The 18,441-nt window shown below is 43.8% G+C and overlaps 1 long non-coding RNA gene across 1 annotated transcript in view; it reads right to left on the reverse strand.

Moving 5' to 3' along the window:
• Positions 1-13,558, reverse strand: part of LOC140595348 (uncharacterized) — a 45,735-nt gene extending 32,177 nt beyond the window's left edge. The window contains exon 1 of the long non-coding RNA XR_011996890.1: positions 13,471-13,558. This is a non-coding gene — a long non-coding RNA (uncharacterized lncRNA). The remainder of the gene's footprint in view (positions 1-13,470) is intronic.
• Between the last annotated feature and the right edge of the window lie 4,883 nt (positions 13,559-18,441).

Consider the following 18,441-nt stretch of genomic DNA (forward strand, 5'->3'; position numbering starts at 1 on the left):
CTCTGCCTCTCTCTGTATCTCTCATGAATAAATAAATAAAATCTCACTGAGGGGGGGCACTTGACGGAATGAGCACTGGGCATTATTCTGTAAGTTGGCAAATTGAACGCCAATAAAAAATAAATTTATTATTTAAAAAATAATAAATAAATAAAATCTTTTAAAATATATTTTTTGTAGAAGCAGATACACACACACACACACACACACACACACACAAAAAAAAAAAAAAAGAGGGAACCTGCAAGCCTTTGTGGTATGCCTGTCCTGGGTTTGGTTCTTGGCCCAGCACTTTCTTGCATAACATTAGGAGTTGAGTTGATGCATAATCACACAGTAGTAAGGAACAGGGCTAAGATTTGACTTCACTTGAGTTGAATTCTCGTCTGGGATTTTCACCACATCAGGCTACTCCCAGAAGTGAATATCTCAACTTCTATGTAGGTGGTAAGACCATGGCCAGGTGGGCTGGGCGTGAAGGAATGCAAAGCTTGGCTATGGTTGGACAGACCCACAATTGTGCCCAGGGCCATCCCAGCCCTTGGCCTGTGAGGCTGTGAAGGGGAAAGTGATGTCTTTGGCCTCTCTCAATTCTCTTCTCTCTTTAGGCCTTTCCAGCCTTGGCTCCTTAAGTGTATGCAATCTCCTTTTTAGAAATGGATCTTTGTCAGGCCTCAATGCCACGATGGTTTCACAATGTGAAAACTTAAATGTGAGAAGTTTTTCTCCAGAAGTTTTAATGGCAATGGCAAAGAACTTTTTGAGAAAAGAATCATGTGAGAAAGTCTGCAAGGACACCTAATTTCCTAGTAAGACCACAACCCTCAGTTAGGATTGCTCTAGGGCAATATGAGGTGTTTTTGTGAAATTTTAAGACATGCACCTTCCACCCCCAAACTAGTTCTCCCTGCTGTGTTCCTGAAATCATTCATCACCATGCCTGAAATTTACCAATATTAAAAACATGTTTAAAATCTCAAGACCTTCCCTTGAAAATACATACATACACACAAATATGCTAGGTAAATTAAGAGTTAATAGCCACTCACACTTTGTTTGAGTTATTGCTTAACCTATTGGAAAACAGGGGTATTAAAGGACAGGGGTAATCTGAAAACTTGGGGTATGATATCAGAAGGGCCTACAATGGAAAAGAAGATTCCTGGAGACCTGTGAAACAAGACAAAGGAACAATAGAAACAAAGAAGCAAAGGGAATGGGGGGTGGGGTATGAAGATTTTAGGACCATTTTTTTAAAGTTTTTATTTATTTACGTAATCTCTACATCCAACATGGAGTTTGGACTCACAACCCTGAGATCAAGAGTTGTGTCTTCTTCTGACTGAGCCATCCAGGTGCCCCAGGACCATTTTTAGTTTAAAGATTAGTGAGTTTCCATAAAAGCCCTTAGCTACTAAGGCTACACCACATCTAACTGCCATGGGCTACACAGGGAGAGGAATAAAGAGTCCTGGTCCTGGAATCCCTTCATTTGCCTTACCGACACCAATTATTCCAATACCAATTATTACAATTTGGAGCAAAAGGAGAAAATATGGAGATCATCTGGTTCAGTTAGCTCAAATCTCAGAGGGGAAAAGGGTGGCTAAAGAGGAGCAGAGACTTCTCTAAAATCACAAGGTGGAAATGAAACAGAGGTGTTCCTGATATAAGAAAAATGCCCTCCTTTCCAAAAACTTTGCAATGTCTGCCCAATAATTTTCCCTGACTTCCTCTGCCCCCAGGAATGGAGGGAAGAACTAAGGATGGATCATTCATTTGGCACATCTATCTCTCATTTTGATTCAGGTCCTCCTCTCAGATCCAAGTCAGCTGCTTGCTACTGCCCAAGGAAAAAGAACTACCATTCATTGTGCCAGGCACTGTGCTAAGCTCTTTGTAAACAATACATATAAAGCTCAGAGTGACTTTTAAAATTAGGTTGTAATTATATGGTCTCATTCATTTGGGGAATATATAAAATAGTGAAAGGGAATAAAGGGGAAAGGAGAAAAAATGAGTGGGAAATATCAGAAAGGGAGACAGAAAATGAAAGACTCCTAACTCAGGGAAACGAACTAGGGGTGGTGGAAGGGGAGGTGGGCGGGGGGTGGGGGTGACTGGGTGACAGGCACTGAGGTGGGCACTTGACGGGATGAGCACTGGGTGTTATTCTATATGTTGGAAAATTGAACACCAATAAAAAATAAATTTATAAAAATAAATAAATAACACCCAGATTGACTTATGTCACTCAGCATAATACCCTCCAATTCCATCCACGTCGAAGCAAATGGTGGGTATTTGTCATTTCTAATGGCTGAATAATATTCCATTGTATACATAGACCACATCTTCTTTATCCATTCATCTTTCAATGGACACCAAGGCTCCTTCCACAGTTTGGCTATTATGGACATTGCTGCTATAAACATTGGGGTGCAGGTGTCCCGGGGTTTCACTGCATCTGTATCTTTGGGGTTAAGAAGCAGTGGTAGATGCGGAAATGCAGATAATATATTTCATTTCCACTACTGTTTCCATGGTAAGGTTTCCAAGGCCTAGCTGGAAAATCACAGAGCTGGACATTGACCCCAGGCTGGTCCATTTCCAAAGTCCATGACCTTAACTGCTCTACTATACTTTTTCCATGGATCTCAGAAATTCCCCTATGGGGCTAATTTCCAGCCATAGCTTTTATTCAAACCACTTCAAAATAACAAGTTCGCTGCCAAGAAAACAGACACATCCCACTATTCTCCTCCACCCCATTGCTTCCCATTACATCACTACTCATGAGAAGCAAGTCACTGGGTTTGGCCCACACTCCAGGAGGGAAGTATACAGGGGCATTCATATCAAGAGATGGGGATCGTTTGGGCCACATTAGAAGTCTATCTGCCACAGGGAGTAACTTGACCTAAATCACATGGCAGTGACTACTGGAAGTCTCAATTCTTGAGTCTTTCCCTTTCTCATTCTTCTTCCCTGATATTTGTTCACAGATGGAAAATTCAAGGTTCATAGTGCCTGGTCCCTGTGAGTATAAATGCCCAAATGGTCCTACATCATCAAGTCTAGGTTCTGAGAGATGTCATGTTACAGAAGTTGCTTAGATGGAAAGATAAATAAAAATTGCCAGAAAGAATAAACTAGACTACTGGGTGCCAAATAAGCAATGTGGGCCCTGGGAATAGCCCTTTTGACGTTGTATTGAGGGTCTCACTAAATTTATCAATTCAGGGGCACTTGGCTGGCTCACTTGGGAGAGCGTGGGACTCTTGATCTCAGGTCATGAGTTTGATCCCCACATTGGGTGTAGAGATTACTTAAGTAAATAAACCTTTTAAAAAATTCTCAATTCACATATGATGGAGGAAGATCTTCCAAATGCCCCTGAGGACAGTAGCAAGCTTCTCAAGGCCTTTAAAGAAACTTTCTGGGAAGAATGATAATAATTTAGAAGCATATATTAATGCAGATTTATAATGTACTTTTGTCAGTTAACAATATTGAGTGAAGATTTTTCTTATATTATTCTACAACACAATTGCTAAAAGGCACAAAGCCTTCTTTATGTTGATAGATCATATTTTTAAAGGAAACTGTTATGATTAAATGTTAGGATTGTTTATGGTTTTTCAATTGATAAGTAATGCTGCAAGGATAATAAATCACTGCAGACATTTCTGATTGCTTAGTTAGGAGAGGTTCTAAGAAATGGAATTTCTGGGTCAAAGAAGACATGTATTTTTTTTATAAATTTATTTTGTATTGGTGTTCAATTTGCCAACATATAGAATAACACCCAGTGCTCACTGTTGGGGATTTACCCCAAAGATTCAGATGCAATGAAATGTCGGGACACCTGCACCCCGATGTTTCTATCAGCAATGGCCACAATAGCCAAACTGTGGAAGGAGCCTCGGTGTCCATCGAAAGATGAATGGATAAAGAAGATGTGGTCTATGTATACAATGGAATATTACTCAGCAATTAGAAACGACAAATACCCACCATTTGCTTCAACGTGGATGGAACTGGAGGGTATTATGCTGAGTGAAATAAGTCAATCGGAGAAGGACAAACAGTGTATGTTCTCATTCATTTGGGGAATATAAATAATAGTGAAAGGGAATATAAAGGAAGGGAGAAGAAATGTTGGGAAATATCAGGAAGGGAGACAGAACATAAAGACTCCTAACTCTGGGAAACGAACTAGGGGTGGTGGAAGGGGAGGTGGGCGGGGGGTGGGGGTGACTGGGTGACAGGCACTGAGGTGGACACTTGACGGGATGAGCACTGGGTGTTTTTCTGTATGTTGGTAAATTGAACACCAATAAAAATTAATTAAAAAAAAAAACACCCAGTGCTCATCCCGTCAAGTGCCCACCTAAGTGCCTGTCACCCAGTCACCCCCACCCCCCGCCCACCTCCCCTTCCACCACCCCTAGTTCGTTTCCCAGAGTTAGGAAGAAGACATGCATTTTAAAGGCATTTGATACGTAATACCTTTCATTAAAATTTTAATAACTACCACTTATGAAACACTTATGGTATGCCAGGAAGCAAGCTTAGTGCTTTGCATACATTATCTCATTTAATATTCTCAACAGCCTGAAGAGGAGGATTCTATTAATATCTGTATCTTACAAATGAGAAAGTTAAAGGTCAGGAAGATAAATGACTTGCCCCAAATAACAAACCGGCAAGGAATGAAGCTGATGTTTGAATCAAAGTCTGATTCCAGGGCCCATGTTCTTAATTAGTTTGCTGTCATTAAAACACAGCTCTGCCATGGCCAGCCCAGCCCCTCCTCACCTCTCCATCCCATAAAAACCTCTGGACTTCTCCAAATGTACTCCACAGGAATATTGGGGGTCTGCTGGCTTCTACATTTTCATCTTCACATTTTGTGGATTGAAAGCAGGTACCTTGCCTTACATATTTCTCCCTACACTAAGCCATGCACAGAAAGAAAGTGTGACATGCACAGAGTAGGTACTCAGCAAGTACTTGTTGGTTAGTTTCATAGAAATGATACCATAGAGGAAAGGAAAGACCTGGGATTTCTTTTTCGGAGTTAAGGTTTTAAGCTATGAGTCACTGCTATGATTCTCATCACCTCTGAATTATGGAGAGGAGGAAGGAAGGAAGGAAGGAAGGAAGGAAGGAAGGAAGGAAGGAAGGAAGGAAGGAAGAGAGGGAGGGAGGGAGGGAAGCTCTGATCTCCTACAAGATAACTGGCTGCAGGAAGCACAATTGACTGACAGCCCACCTGCCACACCTCTGGGTCCTCCATCTTGTTTGCATCAGGCTGTGTTCCCTCAGGCTGCTTCCAATCAACAACTGACATTGGTTGGGGTTCTAGGGGAGGCCCATCCCTGAGAGATAGAGGATTCCCCTGGTAAGCAACCAAGATTTCCCGCTGACCTGGACAAGCCTTCTTAGAACTGAGCTATAACCAGAGACTTTCTGTCCAAACCTCCTGCCCTCCTGCCTCCTTTCACTAGTATGAGACCCCCATCATCTTCCCTGGCCTCCTCCTGCCCCCAATTTATCCTTCATGGTTCTTTCCCAGTAAATCTCTTGTACATCTAATCCCCTCTTGACAGCAGCTTCTGGGAGGACCTAGACTGACAGGGGAGGAAACACTGTGCTTTGGGAAGTAAAAATAAGAGTCTGGTGAATTGTGATACAAAATGTGGAGAACAATGCTGAAAATGATGAGACCACTCATACCTGGGAATTCTCAAAAACAGCTCCCAAATGGGAGACAATAAAACCAAGAGATAAGAGTACACAGCCTAGGAAAAAAATATGAAAGATCTCTCAAGAGTAAAAGTCTGCACTTGTTCCTGTAGGACCCCAATAGAAATGGCAAAAACCACCAGGGATCCCCACTTATCCTGGTGAACTGGGAGAAAGGCAGAGCAGGACTCAGAATGCAACAGCTGGAAGCATGTCACCCCAAGCAATAAGCTAAAACTAGAGACAAAGTATTAAATACATCTAAGATTGGGAGGTTGGAGGAAAGAGATTCTAGTGGAAGCCTTCGAGAAATCTCTTCTTCCCTACTTGAGCTATTCTTAGAAGGCCCAACATACAAAGGCACCTTGCGCTTTTCTCTTTTGATACGCAGGTGAGCACATAGCTGCTGTGGAGAGATATTGAGCAGGATGGGATGATGTAGAGAAAGAAGAATCCCAAGCTCTGTCCCAACAGCTAGATAACCCCTCTTGGGAGCAAGATGCTCTGCTAACTACAAGGAATAAACCCTGGCGGCGCGGCTCCGGGAACAGCTCGGAGGGGCTCGGGCGGCGGCTCCGCGGAGGGGGCTGCGGAGCGGGAGCGCGAATCCAACAGCGCAGGCCCCGGAGCACAGGGCGCCGGGACACAGCCCAGGATCTGGCCTCCCCTCGGGACAGGCAGAGGCCGGGACGGCCCGGGACAGCGGGACAGCGAGGACGCTCCTGCCTGGAGCTGAGCAGATCAGCGGCCCCACCCGGGAGCCCCCAGGCCCTGCAGACGGAGAGCCCCGGAGCTACTGCGGGAGCTGACTCCAGGGTCCCAGAGCTGCCCCCGCCACTGTGGCTTCCTCCCGGGGCCTCACGGGGTGAACAACCCCCACTGAGCCCTGCACCAGGCAGGGGCAGAGCAGCTCCCCCAAGTGCTAACACCTGAGAATCAGCACAGCAGGCCCCTCCCCCAGAAGACCAGCGAGACGGACCAGTTCCAAGGGAAGTCAAGGGACTTAAAGTATACAGAATCGGAAGATACTCCCCCGTGGTTTTTGTTTGTTTGTTTGTTTGTTTTTGTTTTTTGTTTTTGTTTTTGTTTTGTTTTGTGCTTTTTTTTCTTTCTTTCTTCTTGATTTCTGATTGCTTCCCCCACCCCACCCCCACTTTTTTTTCTTTTCTCCTTCCTTTCTTTTTCTTTCTCTTTTTCTTCTCTTCCCCCCCCCCCTTTTTTTTCTTCTTTCTCTTTTTTCTTTTTCTCTTTTCTTTCCTTCTCTCTCTTTTTCTCCTTTTCCCAATACAACTTGTTTTTGGCCACTCTGCACTGAGCAAAATGACTAGAAGGAAAACCTCACCTCAAAAAAAAAGAATCAGAAACAGCCCTCTCTCCCACAGAGTTACAAAATCTGGATTACAATTCAATGTCAGAAAGCCAATTCAGAAGCACTATTATACAGCTACTGGTGGCTCTAGAAAAAACCATAAAGGACTCAAGAGACTTCATGACTGCAGAATTTAGATCCAATCAGGCAGAAATTAAAAATCAATTAAATGAGATGCAATCCAAGCTAGAAGTCCTAACGACGAGGCTTAACGAGGTGGAAGGAGTGAGTGACATAGAAGACAAGTTGATGGCAAAGAGGGAAACTGAGGAAAAAAGAGACAGGCAATTAAAAGACCGTGAGGATAGATTAAGGGAAATAAATGACAGCCTGAGGAAGAAAAACCTACGTTTAATTGGGGTTCCCAAGGGCGCCGAAAGGGACACAGGGCCAGAATATGTATTTGAACAAATCCTAGCTGAAAACTTTCCTAATCTGGGAAGGGAAACAGGCATTCAGATCCAGGAAATAGAGAGATCCCCCCCTAAAATCACAAAAACCGTTCAACACCTCGACATTTAATAGTGAAGCTTGCAAATTCCGAAGATAAGGAGAAGATTCTTAAGGCAGCAAGAGAAAAAAAGTCCCTGACATTTATGGGGAGGAATATTAGGGTAACAGCAGACCTCTCCACAGAGACCTGGCAGGCCAGAAAGGGCTGGCAGGATATATTCAGGGTCCTAAATGAGAAGAACTTGCAACCAAGAATACTTTATCCAGCAAGGCTCTCATTCAAAATGGAAGGAGAGATAAAGAGCTTCCAAGACAGGCAGGAACTGAAAGAATATGTAACCTCCAAACCAGCTCTGCAAGAAATTTTAAGGGGGACTCTTAAAATTCCCCTTTAAGAAGAAGTTCAGTGGAACAATCCACAAAAACAAGGACTGAATAGATATGATGACACTAAACTCATATCTGTCAATAGTAACTCTGAACATGAACGGGCTTAATGACCCCATCAAAAGGCGCAGGGTTTCAGACTGGATAAAAAAGCAGGACCCATCTATTTGCTGTCTACAAGAGACTCATTTTAGACAGAAGGACACATACAACCTGAAAATAAAAGGCTGGAGAACCATTTACCATTCAAATGGTCCTCAAAAGAAAGCAGGGGTAGCCATCCTTATATCAGATAAATTAAAATTTACCCCGAAGACTATAGTGAGAGATGAAGAGGGACACTATCTCATACTCAAAGGATCTATCCAACAAGAGGACTTAACAATCCTCAATATATGCCCCGAATGTGGGAGCTGCCAAATATTTAAACCAATTAATAACCAAACTGAAGAAATACTTTGATAATAATACACTTATACTTGGTGACTTCAATCTAGCTCTTTCTATACTAGATAGGTCTTCTAAGCACAACATCTCCAAAGAAACGAGAGCTTTAAATGATACACTGGACCAGATGGATTTCACAGATATCTACAGAACTTTACATCCAAACTCAACTGAATACACATTCTTCTCAAGTGCACATGGAACTTTCTCCAGAATAGACCACATACTGGGTCACAAATCGGGTCTGAACCGATACCAAAGGATCATGATAGTCCCCTGTATATTCTCAGACCATAATGCCTTGAAATTAGAACTTAATCACAACAAGAAGTTTGGAAGGACCACAAACACGTGGAGGTTAAGGACCATCCTGCTAAAAGATGAAAAGGTCAACCAGGAAATTAAGGAAGAATTAAAAAGATTCATGGAAACTAATGAGAATGAAGATACAACCATTCAAAATCTTTGGGATGCAGCAAAAGCAGTCCTGAGGGGGAAATACATCGCAATACAAGCATCCATTCAAAAACTGGAAAGATCTCAAATTCAAAAGCTCACCTTCCACATAAAGGAACTAGAGAAAAAGCAACAAATAGACCCCACCCCCAGCAGAAGAAGACAGTTAATTAAAATTCGAGCAGAACTAAATGATATCGAGACCAAAAGAACTGTGGAACAGATCAACAGAACCAGGAGTTGGTTCTTTGAAAGAATTAATAAGATAGATAAACCATTAGCCAACCTTATTAAAAAGAAGAGAGAGAAGACTCAAATTAATAAAATCATGAATGAGAAAGGAGAGATCACTACCAACACCAAGGAAATACAAACAATTTTAAAAACATATTATGAACAGCTGTACGCCAATAAATTAGGAAATCTAGAAGAAATGGACGCATTCCTGGAAAGCCAAAAACTACCAAAACTGGAGCAGGAAGAAATAGAAAACCTGAACAGGCCAATAACCAGGGAGGAAATTGAAGCAGTCATCAAAAACCTCCCGAGACACAAGAGTCCAGGGTCAGATGGCTTCCCAGGGGAATTCTATCAAACGTTTAAAGAAGAAATCACACCTATTCTACTAAAGCTGTTTGGAAAGATAGAAAGAGATGGAGTACTTCCAAATTCGTTCTATGAGGCCAGCATCACCTTAATTCCAAAACCAGACAAAGACCCCACCAAAAAGGAGAATTACAGACCAATATCCCTGATGAACATGGATGCAAAAATTCTCAACAAGATACTAGCCAATAGGATCCAACAACACATTAAGAAAATTATTCACCATGACCAAGTAGGATTTATCTCCGGGACACAAGGCTGGTTCAACACTCGTAAAACCATCAATGTGATTCATCATATCAGCAAGAGAAAAACCAAGAACCATATGATACTCTCATTAGATGCAGAGAAAGCATTTGACAAAATACAGCATCCATTCCTGATCAAAACACTTCAGAGTGTTGGGATAGAGCGAACTTTCCTCGACATCTTAAAAGCCATTTACGAAAAGCCCACAGCAAATATCATTCTCAATGGGGAAGCACTGGGAGCCCTTCCCCTAAGATCAGGAACACGACAGGGATGTCCACTCTCACCACTGCTGTTCAACATAGTTCTGGAAGTCCTCGCCTCAGCAATCAGACAACAAAAAGACATTAAAGGCATTCAAATTGGCAAAGAAGAAGTCAAACTCTCCCTCTTCGCCGATGACATGATACTCTACATAGAAAACCCAAAAGCCTCCACCCCAAGATTGCTAGAACTCATACAGCAATTTGGTAGCGTGGCAGGATACAAAATCAATGCCCAGAAATCAATGGCATTTCTATACACTAACAATGAGACTGAAGAAAGAGAAATTAAGGAGTCAATCCCATTTACAATTGCACCCAAAAGCATAAGATACCTACGAATAAACCTAACCAAAGAGGTAAAAGATCTATACCCTAAAAACTATAGAACACTTCTGAAAGAAATTGAGGAAGACACAAAGAGATGGAAAAATATTCCATGCTCATGGATTGGCAGAATTAATATTGTGAAAATGTCAATGTTACCCAGGGCAATTTACACGTTTAATGCAATCCCTATCAAAATACCATGGACTTTCTTCAGAGAGTTGGAACAAATTATTTTAAGATTTGTGTGGAATCAGAAAAGACCCCGAATAGCCAGGGGAATTTTAAAAAAGAAAACCATAGCTGGGGGCATCACAATGCCAGATTTCAGGTTGTACTACAAAGCTGTGGTCATCAAGACAGTGTGGTACTGGCACAAAAACAGACACATAGATCAATGGAACAGAATAGAGAACCCAGAAGTGGACCCTGAAATGTATGGTCATCTAATATTCGATAAAGGAGGAAAGACTATCCATTGGAAGAAAGACAGTCTCTTCAATAAATGGTGTTGGGAAAATTGGACATCCACATGCAGAAGAATGAAACTAGACCACTCTCTTTCACCATACACAAAGATAAACTCAAAATGGATGAGAGATCTAAATGTGAGATAAGAGTCCATCAAAATCATAGAAGAGAACACAGGCAACACCCTTTTTGAACTCGGCCACAGTAACTTCTTGCAAGATACATCCACAAAGGCAAAAGAAACAAAAGCAAAAATGAACTACTGGGACTTCATCAAGATAAGAAGCTTTTGCACAGCAAAGGATACAGTCAACAAAACTAAAAGACAACCTACAGAATGGGAGAAGATATTTGGAAACGACATATCAGATAAAGGGCTAGTTTCCAAAATCTATAAAGAACTTATTAAACTCAACACCAAAGAAACAAACAATCCAATCATGAAATGGGCAAAAGACATGAAGAGAAATCTCACAGAGGAAGACATGGACATGGCCAACATGCACATGAGAAAATGCTCTGCATCACTTGCCATCAGGGAAATACAAATCAAAACCACAATGAGATACCACCTCACACCAGTGAGAATGGGGAAAATTAACAAGGCAGGAAACAACAAATGTTGGAGAGGATGTGGAGAAAAGGGAACCCTCTTACACTGTTGGTGGGAATGTGAACGGGTGCAGCCACTCTGGAAAACTGTGTGGAGGTTCCTCAAAGAGTTAAAAATAGACCTGCCCTACGACCCAGCAATTGCACTGTTGGGGATTTACCCCAAAGATTCAGATGCAATGAAACGTCGGGACACCTGCACCCCGATGTTTCTATCAGCAATGGCCACAATAGCCAAACTGTGGAAGGAGCCTCGGTGTCCATTGAAAGATGAATGGAGAAAGAAGATGTGGTTTATGTATACAATGGAATATTACTCAGCAATTAGAAACGACAAATACCCACCATTTGCTTCAACGTGGATGGAACTGGAGGGTATTATGCTGAGTGAAATAAGTCAATCGGAGAAGGACAAACAGTGTATGTTCTCATTCATTTGGGGAATATAAATAATAGTGAAAGGGAATATAAAGGAAGGGAAAAGAAATGTTGGGAAATATCAGGAAGGGAGACAGAACATAAAGACTCCTAACTTGGGGAAACGAACTAGGGGTGGTGGAAGGGGAGGAGGGCGGGTGTTGGAGGGGAATGGGTGACGGGCACTGAGGTGGACACTTGACGGGCGAGCACTGGGTGTTTTTTCTGTATGTTGGTAAATTTAACACCAACAAAAATTAATTAAAAAAAAAAAGGAATAAACCCTGGCATAGAACATTTCACTGAAACTCAGAGGAGAGATCCCAAAAACTCCAAGAAAGTTTACTCCCCACCCCCAGGGCCTGTCCTGGGCTCAGGACAGTAGCTAGAACACAATACTCAGCCCTCACACTAGAGACAAGGGAAGCCAGAAGAAGCTCAGTAAAGGATAAAATGAGAAAAATCATTGTTTAGCAACCATTCAATAGTCCCTAAATCTGGCAAGAATCATCGGTGGATATTAAAACTAGCAAGTAGGGGATCCCTGTGTGGCGCAGCGGTTTGGCGCCTGCCTTTGGCCCAGGGCACGATCCTGGAGACTCGGGATCGAATCCCATGTCGGGCTCCTGGTGCATGGAGCCTGCTTCTCCCTCTGCCTATGTCTCTGCCTCTCTCTCTCTCTCTGTGTGACTATCATAAATAAATTTTAAAAAATTATAAAAATAAAAAAAATAAAACTAGGAAGTAAAATTTTTGAGAAGCAAAAGGATGTTTACAGAGCTTCAAAGCATCTTCCCATAGATACTTATTCATTACAAGGGGGAGAATAAGAACTTTATAGTGGAGAATCCTGGCAGATACCATCTAACTCAAGTAATCAAAGTTAATATCATCATTCTGAACAGAACAAATCAACATCCTGTGCCCCCTGATATGATGCACCACAAAGAACACTCTATCTCTTTGGCAGTATTACTGCCAAAAATGCATAGCATGAATCTAATTGTGAGGAAATATCAGATAAGCTCAATTGTGGGACATTCTGTAAAATAACTGGCCTGTGATGTTCCATCCCCTTGACCCTGTCCCCCTACGGCTGGGATGGCAATTGAGTCACATTAGTGAGGAGGCCCATGATCTGTCATTGCCATCATCTTCCAGTAGGGGCCGTGGCAAGGATACAAGAGGGATCCATGTACAAGTGTAGGAACCCCTTGGCATTCCAGGGAAGGCTTTGGCAGACACTGTCCCTATTCAGAGACGGCAGCACCATAGTGCATTCAGAAGGTCTTTCGGCAGGGGCTAACCTCTCACCCGCTCCAGTCCAGGTACCAAGCACATCCAGCACAGAGACTGCAATCCCATGGAGATCACCCATCCATAGTTTAGAATGGAGGGAACTGTAGAAAGAGGAAACTGATTTCCCCACCCACGGCTGAGGCACAGAGCTTCCATCTGGCAGCTGGCGGGAGGAGGGATAATCCAGCTGCAGGTGGAATGCTCAAGGATACACTGCCAAGTACCCTGGGCACCTCTGAGACTCTATTGCCTTCACAGTACCCTCATGCCCAAGGGAATGTGACATTGAATGATAAATAAAAAGCATTATAACAGGTCTGAGAGAGACCCTACAAGAAAAGAAAATGTGTTATAGATGGGTACCTTTAAGGCATATTTTCTTCAGCTTTTAGAAGAGGGGCCTCCACATCTTCTTTCAGCACCAGACCCCACAAATTACGTAGCTAGTCCTGTCGGTAGATGAGATAATAATATCATCTCAATGTTAATTTCCTGAATTTGATTATTATGGTATTGTGGTTATCTAAGAGAATGCCTTTATTTTAGGAAATTGACTGAAGTATTTAAGATGTCTGTAACTTGCTCTCACTTGTTACAGAAAAACATATGTTGTGGGGTGTCTGTGACACTCTTCTATGGCACAGCCAGTATGACCTATTTACAACCCAAATCTGGCTATTCCCCAGAAACTAAGAAACTCATATCATTGGCTTACACATCACTTACACCTCTGCTGAATCTACTGATCTACAGTCTGAGAAACAGTGAGATGAAAAAAACTTTGATGAAACTATGGCAAAGAAAAGTGGTTTCACACACATTCTCACTGCACTGAGAAGCCATGTGATATTTGATCAGTGTTTGATTGAACTCTACTTAAATTTAATAAATGGGCCAAACATTCTGCAAAAAAAAAAATGTGGGGGGTGTAGAGAGAGAAAAAGAAATGAAAGACAATGTAATAAAATGTAAGCATGTGATAAATATACATAGAGTGTGCAGGAAATCCCAGCACTATTCTTGCAACTGTAGGTCTGAAATTATGTCAAAAGCAAAAGTTGGAAGAAAAGAATAAAATAAAGCATTAAAAAAAGAAAAAAAAAAAAGTCAGGGAGAAACAACCCGCCACCACATGAGAGCTACCGGGAGAGTGGGATATAGTGTTCCATGAAACCACAGGCCAAAGCCACAGAAACTACAAGGCAACTATGCACTTGAACCACAGGGAACAAGAATTCCCCAAGACAGCTGGAGAACTGTCCTGTGATGGGGCATACTCACCTCACTGGCATATTAATACATTGAGAGATTGATGCTATTTCAAAGCAGTTGTTTTTTAAAGATTTTATTTATTTATTTGAGAGAGAGAGAGAGACAGCATAAGCAGGAGTGGGGCCAGAGGGAGCGGAAGAATCAGACTCTCCACTGAGCAAGGAGCCCAGTACGAGGCTCAATTCCATGACCCCGGGGTCATGACCTGAGCCGAAGGCAGACACTTAACTGACAGAGCCACTTCAAAGGAGTTTTGAGTTCTATCTCAGAGATCATGAATAAACCAACACAGAGACTTCTATGCTCCAAATCACTCAGCCAACCCAGGCACTTACCCATGAGTCTAAGTAGATTGCTACCTGGAGTTTGACTAAAATGGGTCCTGTGGGCACCCAGGCCATGGGGAGCCCTGCCTACTGCCTGGAACTGCCAGCCTCCTTCCTATTCATGAGCTGTTGTTTTCAGACCAATGGCAACTGCCTTCCATTGCCTATTCCCCTAGTGGCAAGATCCTGCCCATAATCCTAAAGCTAACCCTAACCCGTAAGAAACCATCTGCTTTGGGATTGTTTATCCCGCGAAAAATTTCCAGAGGAGCGTTTATGGAGTGAGGGGCACAAACACTGAGGACAGAGCAGCTCTAAGGGTCTCATCTTTGTGTGAAATGAGCTCACCCCATCTTTCAAACACAAGTCAGATCACAGCATGTCTCTGCTCAAATCCTTCCCATGGCTCCTAGATTCTCTAGATTAAAAGGCAAAGTCTTTGCACTGACCACAGTGCCCTCCATAACCCGCGCCGGCATTACCTGTCTGAGGTCACCTCCCATCATGCCCCTGATCGCTCATTTATTCCCACCACATTAGCCCCCTGGATGATCCTCAAATACCCAGGGCACATTCTGACCTCAGGTCCTTAGCCCTGGAAGTTTCCTGGGCCTGGACAGGAATTCCCATGGATTGTCACATGGTTCATGTCCTCCTTCACTCAACACAGTCCTTGAATGATGCCTATTGAATACCCGCTGTGAAGTAACCACTCTCACCTCTACTATATCCCCTGGACTCACTGGTCCTCTTACCCATCTTTATGACACCTGACATGGTATACATATGTGGGTTCATTCATTTATTGACTGCCCCCACTACCACCACCACACACACATGCACACACATGCATGCACACACACATACACACTCATACACATACCACCCTGATACCAAATCCCTGCCACTTATGACAGAAAGCATAGTAGGCACTCAATAAATGTTTACTGAATGAGTGGATGCTATTCCTCAAGCAAGACTATCCTCTACTGGTCTGTCTTTAGAACCTCACTTTTTATGTAACTGCCTATTATCCCTCCAACCCCAAACCTACACTTTCCTGCAAAACAGAGGCTTATTTCCACATGGGTGTTATCATACACAGCCCTCTAGACTGGAGATGGGTGTACTGGCATCAGCAAAGCCGTCATCAGCTGTTGGAGATGGGAAGGAGTAAGTGCAGGAAGAAACTCTGCCCTGAACTCTGGAGAAGTGGACGGATTGAGGGGCTCTGGGAAGTGCCACAAGTCCCATCTGAAGCCAGAAGTTTACCAGGATTCCTGGCCCTGGGAGCCATCCTTCCAGCCAAAAGTAAACATTGCTGTGTGGTCTGTCTACACAACATGTAGCCCATCAAGACCTGGAAGCGAGTAGGAAGGGACCAGTCCAGAGCAGTCCCTTCTTTCTCTCCTCATCCCCCTCCTCCACCAAAGACCCTCAGAGTCCCCAACCTGCAGCAGCCACTCAGCGCCAAAGGCTGATCAAAGAAATGTCCTTGGCCAGGGGCTCCTCCAAACCCACCCATTTTCTCACCTGACCCACTCCACCCCTCAACTGTCCTTTTCCAGGAGGTTCTTCCTATTTATCACTGGGACCCATGGTAACCTCCACTCCTGGTTCTCCCCTTTATCTTCCCCAGGATGTCCCTGGGCCAGGATGCCCTTGATAAAAGTCCCACTTTCTATCAAGGTTCTGGAGGAGGCCTGAGGGTCCCTCTCCCTTGGCCCTACTCAGGGTCGTCCTGGCATGCTTCTCACGCAGTAAAACCTCAACCATGAGGTCTGCTATTCCACTGGTGGCACTTCGTTTCTTTATTAAATTGGGAGTCGCAAATTCATGGGCTAGCCCTGATCAGTGGGTGGCTGCTAGCAGCTGTCTGGAGTGTTAGGGGGAGGAGTAGCATGAGTGCTATAGGTTTGCAGGGTGGGAGCTGGTGGAGAAATGATGGTGTGCAGACAAAAGGCATACCCGTCCTGAGTTAGGGCTCTGCCCAGGGTTCTTTCTAAGTTCAAACCGAGGGAAGGTGAGGAGAGAGTAGAGGGGGTGGCAGTCATACACTTGGCTCCTAACAGCTCTACCCATGCCTTTGCTGCTGCCTGCAAGGGCTGGGGGACCCAAGCTTGGGGTGACAAAAACCAGAAAAAAAGCAAAGAGAGCTATGCTGCCATCTATCACCAAGGGTGGCCTTATGCACTGAGCACACTCCCTTGCATCCAGGAGACTCATTCACTCATTCACCTTGCATCCCTAGTGGAGGTGTAGGGAGAAGCCCTGGGGTGTTGTCTGGTTCGTGGTCTGTGGCAAGGACCCACAAGAGATGAGAAAGATAGGACCAGCCAAGCACCAAGCCACCAAGGCTTTCTTTCTCCAGACCACTGCCCTCAAGCTGCCCTAATTTCTCACATCCCATGGTGGGTGGAGCAGAGGAGCTAGAAGCTGTCCTGGGGGTGGGCAGAGGAAGGCTGAGAAAAGTGGATCAAAAGGAGCATGGAGGAAGGACAGAGAAAGAAGCCATGCAGGAACAGAGATAGAGCGATAGAGGGATAGAGAGAGAGCAAGGGGGGAAGAGAGACAAGAGAGGGTAAACAGGAGACGGAGAGAGAGAGCAAAAGAAGGGATGTGAGGACTGGGACTCAGGTGTGTCTCTGAAAGAACACACAAGAAACTCGTAGATTTGATTTCCTCCATAGAAAACAGTTTGGGGCTGGAGAGGGGGTGGAGAGGGAGGGGATCAAGCTTGAAGGACCCTTTCCATTGTTTTTTTTTTTAACCTTTTGAATTTTGAATCATGTGAATGTATTATTTACACAAAATAACGGTTTAAAAATCAACAACCCGGGGCGCCTGACTCTTGGTTTCAGCTCAGGTCATGATCTCGGGGTCATGAGATCAAGCTGCCTGTTGGGCTCTGTACTCACTGGGGAGTCTGCTTCGAATTCTCTCTCTCTCCCTCTCCTCTGCCCCTGTCCCACTCTAAATACGTACATACATATATACATACATAAATACATAAAATCTTTTTTTAAAAAAATGAACAACCAGGGCAGCCCCGGTGGCGCAGCGGTTTGGCGCCGCCTGCAGCCTGGGGTGTGATCCTGGAGACCAGGGATCGAGTCCCACATCAGGCTCCCTGCGTGGAGCCTGCTTCTCCCTGTCTGTGTCTCTGCCACTCTCTCTCTGTGTCTATGAATAAATAAATAAAATCTTAAAAAAAAAAAAAGAACAACCAGAATAACTGAGCACCTGGGTAGCTCAGTTAAGTATCTGCCTTCAGTGGGGAGTCTGCTTCTCCCTTCCCTCTGCCTTTCCCCCTGCTCACGCACACATGCTCTCTCTCTCAATAAATAAAATTTAAAAAAAATAATAAATCAAAACCAACAAAGGACCTCAGCTTTGCCACCTTCTCTCCATGTGGCTGCAAGCAGGTCACCTGGTAGACGCCTGGTCTAGAACACGCAACTGTCATCAGCCTCACCAAATCTCTCAGCCCTGCCTGGGTCCAGCACCCAGATGGCACCCAGACGTGCTGTTAGTTATCGAGCCCCTGGCAATGAATGCGAATGACTTTGGAAGCATCCCATCCTGTATCGGAGCCTGTTCTCCCTTCCATCTCCCTCCCAAGGAAAGGATAACTCCCAACCCCCGAGGAAAAGCACTACACAAGCTGAACCCTGAATGTATGTTCACTGTTTCTGAGTTGATCCCTCCCTGGACTTCATGCCCAGATGACCTGGTC

The sequence above is a fragment of the Vulpes vulpes genome, chromosome 14 (genome assembly GCF_048418805.1).
Source record: "Vulpes vulpes isolate BD-2025 chromosome 14, VulVul3, whole genome shotgun sequence".
NCBI lineage: Eukaryota > Metazoa > Chordata > Mammalia > Carnivora > Canidae > Vulpes > Vulpes vulpes.